Source organism: Apis dorsata, unplaced genomic scaffold, assembly GCF_000469605.1.
Source record: "Apis dorsata unplaced genomic scaffold, Apis dorsata 1.3 scaffold_311, whole genome shotgun sequence".
In the NCBI taxonomy this organism is placed as follows: domain Eukaryota; kingdom Metazoa; phylum Arthropoda; class Insecta; order Hymenoptera; family Apidae; genus Apis; species Apis dorsata.
Window position 1 is genome coordinate 397216 of NW_006263583.1, and position 5211 is coordinate 402426.

General features: G+C 31.1%; 1 protein-coding gene across 1 annotated transcript in view; it reads left to right on the forward strand.

Annotated features, from left to right (window-relative positions):
- The window catches only part of LOC102675461 (max-interacting protein 1-like), a gene marked incomplete at its 5' end in the record, with an annotated part of 184526 nt that extends 180775 nt beyond the window's left edge, over nt 1-3751 (forward strand). The window contains one exon of the mRNA XM_006617530.2: nt 2142-3751. The remainder of the gene's footprint in view (nt 1-2141) is intronic.
- Between the last annotated feature and the right edge of the window lie 1460 nt (nt 3752-5211).

A 5211-nucleotide genomic window follows, 5' to 3' on the forward strand; every position in this document is an offset into this window, starting at 1 on the left:
TATTATAATAATATATATTATATGAAAATATTCTATAATTTGATATATCTTATATATGAGATACATATTAATCTTATATGTATACTATTAAATAATAAAATAAAACTTTTCTTTTATTTATAAAAAAATTTAATTTTAGAAATTTTAAATAAAATTAGAATTTTCGTTTTCCTTTCAATTATTTATATATTATCAAAGTTTTTAAGATTTAAAAAAGAAAGTAATATTTTTATTAAATTTTGGATTGTTAAGAAAAAAAATTTTAAAAAATAATAAAATAAGTACGTAAACTCTAAAATGAAAAATTTCTATGAAATAGATTGTATTTCATAAGATATAAATTTGTATTTCCAAACTTTTTTGATTTTTTCTGATTATTTGTTATTCAAAATGAAATTTGAAAATTTATTTTCTTAGATACTATTCAACATGATGTAATATTATCTTTTTTCTTAATGTTTCTTTATTATTAACAAATTTTTTAAGTTTGGAAAAATTATATTAGAAAGAGTATTAAAAAATTATTATAATTAAATGAAAAAATAAAAAATTTTCAATAATTTGTTTAAATTATATAATTTTTTTATTATTTTTTATTATATATTATTCGATAATGAAACTATAAAAAAGTGATTCAAAAACTATGAAAAAAAATAATCAAATAAAATATTAAAAATTTTATTTTTCAAAATTTTTAATAATCTGTATAAGTTTATACAAAAAAAAATTACATTACATTAATGTAATTACATTAAAATTCCATTTTTATTCAAACTTCAAATAAATAATAATTTTCTGTATAGGAAATAAGATTTCTATAAAGTTTCGTTTAAAACATCAAAAATCTTATTTGTGAAAACAGAAATAAGAACTTAAAAATTCAAAGCAGATTTGAAAACCCATGTTCAATTTTTCCCACTAGTTTACATATAATGACATATAATGTTAGCTTTCAGAATTTTTGGAAAAATTTTGACAGTGCTTACAAAAGTTCTCGAAAGCTTGATTAAAAAATACAACTCTGTGAAAACATCTCTGAAAGCATATCCAACAAATATTTCAAGATAACGAGTTCCAAAAAAATCTTCAATATTATCATTCTTATGCAGGAATGGGATCAAGTTAAATATATTTTTATCAATTTCAAATTCAATTCTAATCTAATCTAAGTTTTTTGAATGTTACTCAAAAAAAAAAAATAATATTTCAATAATTATATTATATTTATGCTATATTATTATATTACATTACTTTAAATCTATTCAATTTTATGTTGAATTTATAATAATTTTACAAGTTGATATCGAACAAATATGATACGTATTTGAAAATTTCGAAAAGATATATTCAATACATTAATTATATAATAAATAAAATAAAAAGAAAACATTTTAAAAGTAAAAATATTTGTATTAATTACTGTGTTTTATCGATTATTATTTAATATCACTTTTAAGGTTATTACAAAAAATATTTTTGTATATTTCGTTTTTATTTTCCAATATATTATATAAGTACATATTAAAGTATAATTTAAAGTATTCCTTATTAGTAGAATTTTTGCAAATAAAATAATACGAATAAAATTTAAATAGGCTAAATAAAAAAAAAATCTTATGAACCGGTTATTCGCATAGATTCAATATATTTGAATATTATTTTCATTTTTCAAAATATTTATAAATCAAATCTAATCAAAATTCGAACTTATTTATTCAATCTTATCATTATTCTTGTGAGTTCAAAATGCAAAAAATTCAAAATAAAAATTAAAAAAATCCTCAATCCATACTTAAGAACAATTCCTTTCTATAATCCAATATATTCCAATATATCTTCATTCTAAACAATCGTCAAGCATTTTGTCATCTCAAATTCCCTGCTTCGAATGCTTCGAAAAAAACGAATATGATGGAATACTAGATTTTTCGAGTACTATTTACCAAAATCATTTATACATTTACCAATAAAATGTAAATCTCTCACTTTTTTCACGAGCACAACGCGCCAAAACTAGCACAGGTTTATCGTATAGAATAAAATAAAAAGAAAATGAAAAAAAAGAAAAAAAAAGTGTAGTGAAAAAGTAACGGATCTTTGACAAACAAATTCTCATGTCCGTATCTTTGGGCTATTTGCAGACAAAGAGGTGGCGCGGTGGCGGCGGAAGAACGTGGAGGGGGAGCATTTGAAGGCGAGGAAGAGGAAGCGGCGGAGAAAGATTATGCGAGGGATGCTGGACGAGAAGGACGCACGAGGGACGAAAAAGAGGCAGGAGAAAAGAGAGAAGAGCAATCTGAGCATACGAGGTATCCAGTTCGCGTACACGCATCTACGCACCACCCCTTTGGTCTACCTCGCGAAGAGTCGCGGGACGCGCGCCGCAATACTCTTTGCCAAGGATGAGACGTTGAAGAGGCGACATCATCGACGTGTACGTGTGACTGACTTAGATAGTGTTTGAAGAAGAAGGGGATGAAACGAAAGAAATAGCAAGAAGAACGACTTCGAACAATCGGCCGAAGATAGCAACGAAGATACGAGAGAAACGAAGAAGAGGAAGCATGACGAATAGTGTGAAATCTTGGCGCAAACCTATCGACGTCAAACTAACTGTCGCGAAATGGGGTGGGAAGATTGACTTTGAACAAAACCACCTTTGTAACACGCAATAGAAGAGAAAAAGCGTTCCTCGTGAAGACGAGAATTGTGAGGAGGGAACGCGGGGAACGAGCTGCAAGCATCATGTGTAAATTGTCAATCGAATATTGTACATATTTTTAAGGGAGACTAAATTTATCGAGGTGGAGAAACGGGAGATTGGAAAGATAAATGGGAGTGAGAAGCGAATTCCCAGCGTTTCTTCCTCGATGAAAAGTGGAGTATCGTGGAGTATCGGTCGGTTCGTATGAACGCGTCGATTTTTCCGGAAGAGATTGCCCTGATCGAGGAGCCACGATTGGAGGAAAGACGATCGATCGAACCACTCAGGATTTGATGGAGGTTTATCTTTCTCATGCCTCTAATCGATTGGCTTTGGATCGAAATTCGCGGAGAATCCTTAAGAACAAAGCTTGCGCCGATGCAAGAGCGTAACAGCCTCATTGCCACTTCCACCACCATACCCGAAATCTTTTGTCGATTCTTCTTTTTCAAAACGATGATCGACCTTCGTTTTGTGTCTTTCTCGTCTCGATTCGACGCGAGGTTCCCGTTGTTACGGGAATGAGGGCGCGTTCGAATAACGGGAGACAAGCGTGAATTGCATGAAGCCATGAGGATAGAGAGAGAAAGAAAGAATATTCGCCGCTCTATCTTTTTGAGGATGTATTATTTTGTCGCCGCCGATGTCCGCTTCGATGATCGCGGGCAGTCGTCGATTTGATTTCTCGAGGTTATAGTGTTTCGCTTTCGACGATGACACAAGGAGTGAAGGTGTCCGCTTTTTTGTTTCAAGCGTCGTGAAATAATTCATGGATAACTTTGCTCTTTTCGAGTGCGAAAAAGAGAGGAAGAAATTTGTTAAGCATGAATACGCGTAGGAGAGCAATGTTTTCACGATTGTTTCACGACGATTCCTGATCGACTATCCTTCGATGATCTATCGAGGGGATCGTTATTGCGAATGCCTTCGGTGCATACCTCTGAGGAAGAAGAATCTTCATTTCTGCCACATTGTACAGGCTCCGTGATCGTGAATACGAGAAAAAGAAAAAAAAAAAAAAAAGAAAAAAGCAGAAATAAAAACGGAGAAGAAATAAATTGAAAAGTAGAAAGTTATGAAAGAAAGAAAGAAAGGAGAATGTTTATAAATTGCAAAAGCGAAGAGAAAAAGAAAGGTGGAGAAACAGCGACTGGAAAATAAAAGATGAAACAGTGTGAAAAGACATCAACAGGATTATTATCGTTAATTCCGCCTTTCGATACAGATACAAGCATACATACTCACGAAAGAGTAAGAGAAAGAGATGGGGAAATACATAGAGAGGGAGAAAAAAACTACATAGAAGGAAAGGGAACCGAAAACAAAATAGAAAAAAAGCGTACACACTTCTAAAGTAAGGACATGCATATGCATTACATATATACACACACATACGTACACGTACACATACACATGCATACATACATATACATACATACATGTGAGCACATATACACGCGCATATACAGAGAATTTTCACGAATAAAAAAGTAAAAAAAAAAAAAAAAGGAATTAAAAATAAACCAAAAAAAAAAAAAAAAAAAAAAAAAAAAAAAGGAATTAAAAATAAACCAAAAAAAAAAAAAAAAAAAAAAAAAAAAAAAGGAATTAAAAATAAACCAAAAAAAAAAAAAAAAAAAAAAAAAAAAAAAGGAATTAAAAATAAACCAAAAAAAAAAAAAACAAAAAAAAACAAAAAATGGAGTAAAAAACAAAGAAACACGTATACGTGAAATCGTAACGTAAAAATTCTTCTATTAATTAAGGGGGAAAAAAAAAAGTAAGTCGCCTTGATGCTGGAGGCGGTTCGTAATCTTTATTACGTGATAAGTAAACGTTCAAACATCGTTGAACAACAACAACACACGCATTCAAAGAGTACAAATTCCTGTAAGTCCCTCGTTGGTTGTTCGAGGCTTGAACCGGCACCACCTGTTGTTGTTGCGCGATCACGATATTTCCATTGAGAAAACCAGGAGAATTGGCGTTTCTTAGAGGATCAAGAAAGACGGCAAGGGAATAGAGCGAAGATAAAGAACGAAAACGAAAATAAAGGAGATTGTCAGGTATTGGGAGAAGGGAACAATGTTTCTAACGTGCGCGAAAAATGATGGAAAAGGTGAAAGCTAATTAGAAAGTTATAGTGAAGAGAAAGTTTGGAATAAAATAAGCTCGTACAAGGGTCCAAAGAGATCCGGAATAAGGGATCGATCGATAGTAGCGACTGTCGCGTAACGAAGATCGCTTCGAAGAGGAGACTACCTCGAAGTTTTCACTTTGCGGCTCGAGTGGAACTTCATTAGTGAGAAATAAAAGGAAGCTACGTTGAATCTAATATGATTAGGCCAATGGATATGTTTTATTTGGCGCAATGGCAAAATTCTAAATCTGAGAAATTGTTTTTTAATGGTCTGGCAAAGAAACTGGATTGTTAATTGTTCGGTTTCGAAATTGTAAATGAAAAAGAAATTTTTGAGTCTCTTTTTGATAGATCCTAGATTTCGCGA